Source organism: Mustela nigripes, chromosome 6 (genome assembly GCF_022355385.1).
Source record: "Mustela nigripes isolate SB6536 chromosome 6, MUSNIG.SB6536, whole genome shotgun sequence".
Taxonomy (NCBI): domain Eukaryota; kingdom Metazoa; phylum Chordata; class Mammalia; order Carnivora; family Mustelidae; genus Mustela; species Mustela nigripes.
Window position 1 is genome coordinate 89598811 of NC_081562.1, and position 7005 is coordinate 89605815.

Below are 7005 nucleotides of genomic sequence, written 5' to 3' on the forward strand. Positions count from 1 at the left end.
AGCAGAAGGTATACTGGAGAAAATTATTGGGGAGAATTTCCCCAATAATTTTCTCCAGTATACCTTCTGCTCCCCTCTCTCTTTCTTCTTCTTCTGGAATCCCAATTATTCTAATGTTGTGTCATCTTATGGTGTCACTTGTCTCTCGAATTCTCCCCTCGTGGTCCAGTAGCTGTTTGTCCCTCTTTTGCTCAGCTTCTTTATTCTCTGTCATTTTGTCTTCTATATCACTAATTCTTTCTTCTGCCTCATTTATCCTAGCATTGAGAGCCTCCATTTTTAATTGCACCACATTAACAGCTTTTTTGTTTTAACTTGGTTAGATTTTAGTTCTTTTACTTCTCCAGAAAGGGCTTTTATATCTCCCAAGAGGGTTTCACTAATATCTTCCATGACTTTTTCTATCCTGGCCCAACCTTGAGAATTGTCATTCTGAATTCTAGATCTGACATATTACCAATGTCTGTATTGATTAGGTCCCTAGCCTTTCGTACTGCATCTTCTTCTTTTTTTTGTGGTGAATTTTTCTGCCTTGTCATTTTTTCCAGATAAGAGTATATGAAGGAGCAAGTAAAATACTAAAAGGGTGGCAACAACCCCAGGAAAATATGCTTTAACCAGATCAGAAGAGATCCCAAATTGTGAGGGGGGATAAATGGATAAAAAGAGGTTCAGAGAGAGGAAAGAAAAGAAAGAAAAAAAGAAAGAAAGAAAAGATAAGAAATAAAAAAGATAATGAATAAAGAAAAGTATAAAAAAGAAAAAGTAATATATATTAGATAAACTAGTTAAAAAACGTTAAAAAAGAAAAGGGTAAAAGTTAAAAAAAAATTTAGCAGAAGAAGCAAAAAAAAATTGAAAAAGAAAAATAATTAAATTAGCTGCAAGACTAAAGAATCACATGGAGAAAGCCATGAGTTCCGTGCTTTGCTTTCTCCTCCTCTGGAATTCTGCTGCCTATCTTGGTGTTGATACTGCACTCCGTGGTAGGTGAACTTGGTCTCGGCTGGATTTCTTGTTGATCTCTTGGGGGAGGGTCCTGTTGTAGTGATTCTCAAATGTTTTTGCTCCAGGCAGATATGCACCACCCTTACCAGGGGCCGGGCTGAGTAATCCGCTCTGGTTTGCTTTCAGGAACTTTTGTTCCCTGAGCGCTTTCCGTAGACTTCTGGAGGACGGGAATACAAATGGCAGCCTCCTGGTATTGGCCCAGAGGAGCTGGAGCCGAGAGCCCGGGGCCCCACTCCTCAGTGTGCCCTCAGAGAACAGCGCCCAGTAACTCCCGTCTGCCTGACTTCTGGCTGCGCTCCAAGCTCACCGAGCCTGCGACCGGATCAATGTAACAGTGAGCTGTGAGCTTACTGTGGGCTCTGTCTCTGTAGCCATCTTCCCCATTCAAATACCCGCAAGCTCTGTGACACTCAGACACCCCTGATCCTTCTGTGACCCTGCGGGACTTGAGGCCTCGCTGACCCCGCGTAGGCTTTGCCCCGGTTTAGCCTCTGGAGCGATGTCCCTCAGCGGAACAGGCTTTTAAAAGTCTGATTTGGTGCTCCGTTGCTCCGCTGCTTGCCGGGAGCCGGCCCCTCTCCCTGGGGTCTATCTTCCCGTCGCTTTGGATTCACTTCTCCGCCAGTCCTACCTTCTAGAAAGTGGTTGTTTCTCTGTTTCTAGAATTGCTGTTCTTCTTCTCTTCGATATGCCAATGGATTTGCAGGTGTTTTCAACCTTTAGCTAAGCTATCTAGCTGATCTCCTGCTAGCTGAAGTAGTTTCAGCCTGCTACTTCTTGGCCATCTTGACTCCTCCTGGTTTATTGATCTTATTGATCCTTTCAAAAAAACAGGTTCTAGTTTCATTGATATGTTCTACTGTATCTCTGGTTTCTAACTCATCGATCTCAGCTCTAATCTTGATGATTTCTATTCTAATGTGTGGAGTTGGTTTGATTTGTTGTTGACTCTCCAGTTCTTTAAGGTGTAGAGACAGCTGCTGTGTTCTGGATTTTTCAATTTTTTTGAGGGAGGCTTGGATGACTGTGTATTTCCCCCTTAGTACTGCCTTTGCTGTATCCCATAGGTTTTGGACTGAAGTGTCTTCATTCTCATTAGAATGGCCAAAATTAACATGACAAGAAACAACATGTGTTGGAGGGGATGTGGAGAAAGAGGAACCCTCTTACACTGTTGGTGGGAATGCAAGTTGGTGCAGCCTCTTTGGAGAACAGTGTGGAGATTCCTCAAGAAATTAAAAATAGAACTTCCCTATGACCCTGCCATTGTACTCCTGGGTATTTACCCCAAAGATACAGATGTCGTGAAAAGAAGGGCCATCTGTACCCCAATGTTTATAGCAGCAATGGCCATGGTCACCAAACTGTGGAAAGAACCAAGATTCCCTTCAACGGACGAATGGATATGGAAAATGTGGTCCATATACACTATGGAGTATTATGCCTCCATCAGAAAGGATGAATACCCAACTTTTGAAGCAACATAGATGGGACTGGAAGAGATTATGCTGAGTGAAATAAGACAAGCAGAGAGTCAATTATCATACGGTTTAACTTATTTGTTGAGCATAACAAATAGCATGGAGGACATGGGGAATTAGAGAGGAGAAGGGAGTTGGGGTCAACTGGAAGGGGAGGTGAACCATGAGAGACCATGGACTCTGAAAAACAATCTGAGGGGTTTGAAGTGTCAGGGGGGTGGGAGGTTAGGGTACTAGGTGGTGGGTATTATAGAGGGCACGGAGTGCATGGAGCACTGGGTGTGTTGAAAAAATAATACTGTTATGCTGAAAATAAATTAATAAAAAAAGAAATGAATGATATAGAAACAAACAAACAAGAAGCAGTAGAACAGATCAAAGAAACTAGGACATGGTTCTTTGAAGGAATGATAAAATTGATAACCCCTTAGCCAGACTTACCAGAAAGAGAAGATAAAAGATCCAAATAAATAAATTATGAATGAGATGGGAGGGATTACAACCAACACCACATAAAATATAAATAACTATGAGAATATTATGAACACTTACATGCCAAAAAATTGGGCAATCTGGAAGAAATGCATAAATTCCTAGAAACATATAAACTAGAGGAAGAAATAGGAAATTTAAATAGACCCATAATCAGCAAAGAAATTGAATCAGTAATCAAGTAGTTCCCAACAAATAAAAGTCCAGTGCCAGATAACTTCACATGGGGATTCTACCAAACATTTAAAGAAAGGTTTCTTCCCAAATTGTCCCCCCCCCAAAAAAAAAAGAAATTGAAGAAAAACTCCTAAGCTCATTTTACTAGGCCAGCATTACCGCGGTTCCAAACCAGACAGAGATACTATTAAAAAGGAGAATTCCAGGTCAACATCCCTGCTGAAGATGGATACAAATATTCTCAGCAAGATACTAGCAAATAAAATCCAAGAGTACATTGAAAGAATTATTCACCACAATCAAGGCATTAATTCCTGAGCTTCAAGGGTGGTTCAATATTTTCAAATCAATCAATGTGATACAATGCATTAATAAAGAAAAGATAAGAACCATATGATTCTCTCAGTATATGCAGAAAAAGTATTTGACAAAGTGCAGCATCCATTCTTGATAAAAACCCTCAACAAAGTAGGGATGGAGGGAATATACCTCTACATCATAAAGGCCATATATGAAAGACACACAGCTAATATCCTCAGTACTGAACAACTGAGAGATTTTCCTCTACAGTCAGAAACAAGATAGGGATGCCCACTATCACCATTTTTTGAAGATTGTATTTATTTATTTGAGAGAGACTGTGTGAGAGAGAGAGGGCCTGGGCAGAGGGAGAGGGAGAAGCAGACTTCCTGCTGAGCAGGGAGCTAAGTGAAATAAGTCCCTCAGAGAAGGACAAATATCATATGATATCACTCATATGTGGAAGTTAAGATACAGAACAAATGAGCAAACGTGGAAAAAAGAGAGCTAGATGCAAACCAGGAAACAGACCCTTAACTGTAGAGAACAAACTGATGCCTACCAAAGAGGAGGTGGGTGGGGGCTTGGGTAAAATAGGTGATGGGGATTACGAAGTATGCTTTTTGTGATGAGCACAGGGTGATACAGGGAAGTATTGAATCAGTGTACTGTATACCTGAAACTAATATTACACTGTATGTTAAGTAACTGGAATTTAAATAAAATTTTTTTTTAAAAAACCCACCAAAAAACCCCAAAAACAAAAAAGGAAGGAATTAAATGATTAAAATAACATTGTAGAAAAACAAATCTGGAAACTTAAATAATATTAACATTCAGGAGAAGAAGATAATTATGTAGTTTTTGTTTTTGTCATATTCAAGTTAAGGTGAGGGGTTCCAAATCTGGACATCCACATTTCTTAAAAGGATGAACTTGATGATGATTTTAAGAACTGGATTAAAAATATATTCCTGTATAATAGAAAATATTGTGCTATTATTTATAGTAATTTTATAATTAGGATAAGAGCTCATTAAAAGCTGTCACCATTAGTTAATGCAGACTCTGTGTGTGTGTATGTGTATGCGTGCATGTCTGTGAGTTGAGAGGGAGGCAGAGAATTGGGGCTATGCCTGATTGTTTGACAGATGGGAGTGAGCACATGAGAGTAACATCTTTTCATCTTTTGCACAGGTTTATTATCTCATCACTAATATTGCCATCAGGATGACTTCTTGGTTTTATCCTATGCAACCTAATTTTTTTTTCATGATTTTTCTCAATGGTCATCATGTCAATACGAAGTCTTAGATGGATGAAAATACATTACTTTGGGGGAAACAATTAGTCTTTGTTTTCTTCTTCTCTTTCATATTCATTTCAGTGCCATGAAATCAGTATTAAACAGGGGTGGGGGCAAGAGTGGTGGGCATGATGCTGTTCAAAATGTTAATAGAACATCTAGCTAAGTCCCTGGGTTTTAAATTCTATAGAATGAAATTCATATTAAGGTTACATTTTGATATAGTGGTAAGTGAAAATATGATGGTAAGAGTTTAAGCATATTGATGATGGTATTATTAAGTAATTCCTGTACAGAAGTGAAAATAAAGAGGTAGGAAAGATACCCAGGTCAATAAAATAGGCATGAATAACAATAGGGAGTCATGAAACTCCAAGATCCATTCAGGCAGTGGGAGTAGTGTAAGTTGGGTACAAATTGAAGGAGATGAAGGGGTCATACTTGAAGTTGGAAATACCTGTTATGGAGCCAGATTATAAGAGGTTTATAAGTGGCTTAGATTGTGAAAAGCTCATTGAATTGTCTGGATTCTCTGCTTTATGAATTAGGACCACAATATTTGGCTTACACATATGAGTGGTTTCTGAGATGATAATTTAGTCTATCCACAGACAAAATGACTAATGCAGAGAAGGTTATTTTACATATTAATTTTGTAGTTATGTATACATAAGAGTTGGAATATATTTGATAATTTCCCCTGATATCTTCTTAGATTTTTAAGAAGAATTTATTTATTTATATATTTGAGAGAGAGAAAGAGAGCACACGAGAGAGAGAAAGCAGGGAACAGGAGAGGGAGGACAAGCAGACTTCATGCTGAGCACAGAACCCAATGTGGGGCTGGATCCCAAGGTCCTGAGATCATGATCTGAGCTGAAATGAAGAGTCCAACACTTAACCGACTGATCCACCCCTCTTCTTAGATTTTTTTTTCTTTAGATTTTATTTATTTATTTGTCAGAGAGAGAGCAAGCGAGAGTGAGCACAGGCAGACAGAGTAGAAGGCAGAGTCAGAGGGAGAAGCAGGCTCCCCGCAGAGCAAGGAGCCCGATGTGGGACTCGATCCCAGGACACTGGGATCATGACATGAGCCGAAGGCAGCTGTTTAACCAACTGAGCCACCCAGGCGTCCCTCTTCTTAGATTTTTTAAAGGTATTTGAGGACTCTAGAAAGATAAAAAGTGAATTGAAATCTTTTCAGAGTAAAGTAATATTCAGAAGATTACCATATAATGTATCATTATTTTAATGAGCCATTTTAGAGTCTGTGAAAAAGAGAGGCTGGATTTACAGTGATTTAACAAGTATAAGCAGATCTTCATAAACCGTAGGGAGTCTTTCTCAAGCAATTTTGAATTATTTCTGCCCCAAAATTATGTCAGGGAAACTTAGAAGGGTATAGGATATAGCCTCTCTATGTCTAAAAACATGAAGAACCTACTAACATCAGAGGATCCCCAAATATATTTGAATGGATTTTAAAACATAGTAACATGGGCTAAAGCCAACAGTCTAAAATTTAAGAAAAGGCTAAGTATAAAATACTGCAAACTGGGAAGGAATAATTGAAAATGTAGAAGAAGTGTAGAAAAAATCTACAGAACAAGAAAAAGGAAAAGCTTAGGAACAATTCACATAAAGTCAAAACAGAACAAAGCAAAACAAAAGTTTTCTTTTGACTGCAAGATTATTAAGAAGCAATATGTGAAAAAAAAACTTTCAGTCTTATATGACTTAAAGATATGTAAGTCATAAGTAATTAGGGAGCGATATTTCAAAGGGATAGATTATATACAGCCTGATGCCAAAAGTCGGCAATAGATTGGCAGATATCCTGGCAAGATAGACATCATTTAATTGCTCCTGAAGGGAGATCTTAAAAAAAAAAAAAAAAAAAAAGGACACTGAATCCAGAAATGAGAAGACTATGGGGCAATGTTGTATCTGTCTTTTAAAAGTTTTAAAGGATGTCATTTAAGGATCACATAGAGATGTTCAGTGCTGCCTTTGTTGTGTTCCAAAAATTTTGATCCTTTGTATTTTCATTATCATTTGTTTCCATGATTTTTTTCAATTCTTCTTTAATTTCCTGGTTTACCCATTCATTCTTTAGAAGGATGCTGTTTAGTCTCCATGTATTTGGGTTCTTTCCAAACTTCCTCTTGTGGTTGAGTTCTAGCTTCGGAGCATTGTGGTCTGAAAATATGCAGGGAATGATCCCAATCTTTTGATACT